We start from the raw sequence: 1,424 nt of genomic DNA on the forward strand, positions 1-1,424 counted from the left end.
TTCTATTTCCCTACTCAACTGGCTCAGGACCAAAGAAACACATCCAGCCTCCAGTTATTAAGTTCATGGAATGGGAAGCATGGGAAAGTGTGGCCGTATCAAATTATAAGGGAGCTAAAAGTCAAAGCCTTCATCCAGGGACAAAATGAAAGCTCATAGTAGGCCATTGCCTCTGGAGGGAAAACATGCAAACGTCACCAGTGCCTGCCTAAGGTCGGAGACACCTGACATTCTAAGATTGGACCCCACTAGGGGAAGCCCCAGAGGGGAATCCTCCAGACCTCAACCTGTCCAAAGAGGATGCCCTTGGCAAAGGTTCTGAGGTCTAGTACAAAACCGTCCTTAGAATTTTATCTCGCAGTTGCAATGCTATTTGGCCCCAATATTGTTTGGAACATGGAGTTTACTGTTGAATGGAAAACTGGGATGGCATTGCATATATCCAGGCTTTGGTGCTGCCATTCTAAGCAGAGGGCCTGGTTAAAGAGTGATGCTCTCCTTTGGTACTGTTTGGTCCCAGTGTTCTTTGGAGTCTGGGGAGGTTTGATCTTTATAAATCAAAATGGCCGGGCCGGGCATGGTGGCCCATGCCTATAATCCCAGCACTTTGGGAGGCCGAGGTGGGCGGATCACTAGGTCAGGAGATTGAGACCATCCTGGCCAACATGGTGAAATCCCATCTCTACTAAAAATACAAAAAATTAGCCGGGCATGGTGGCACGTGCCTATAGTCCCAGCTACTCAGGAGGCTGAGGCAGGAGAATCGCTTGAACCTGGGAGGCGGAGACTGCAGTGAGCTGAGATCACACCACTGCACTCCAGCCTGGGCAACAGAGCGAAACTCTGTCTCAAAAACAAAAACAATCAAACTGCCATCTGGGCAAGGTGGCTCACGTCTGTAATCCCTGCACTTTGGGAGGCTGAGGCAGGCGGATCACGAGGTCAGGAGTTCAAGACCAGCTTGGCCAACATGGTAAAACCCCATCTCTGCTAAAAATACAAAAATTAGCTGGGCATGGTGGCGTGTACCTGTAATCCCAGCTTCTTGGGTGGCTGAGGCAGGAGAATTGCTTGAACCGGGACCTGGGAGGCAGAGGTTGCAGAGAGCCGAGATTGCACCACTGCACTCCAGCCTGGGCTACAGAGCAAGACTCCGTCTCAAAAGGAAAAAAAAAAAAGAAAAAAAGAAAAAAAAATCAAACTGCCATGGAAATTGCTTTGCCCAAAATTTTGGTTCACAGCCTTCATTGGATTACCTATTGGGGCAAGCAAAGTAAAACGGGTAAGCTTGTGTTGCTATCTCATGGCCAGGGTTTCAAGCTATTAGATCTTCATTTATGTGTGTGTATACATGTCTAGATGTGTTTATTTGTATGTACACTTATTGTTGTATGTTATGTTTGCCAAATTGGCTTATAAGTCAC

The sequence above is a fragment of the Mandrillus leucophaeus genome, unplaced genomic scaffold (genome assembly GCF_000951045.1).
Source record: "Mandrillus leucophaeus isolate KB7577 unplaced genomic scaffold, Mleu.le_1.0 Scaffold282, whole genome shotgun sequence".
NCBI lineage: Eukaryota > Metazoa > Chordata > Mammalia > Primates > Cercopithecidae > Mandrillus > Mandrillus leucophaeus.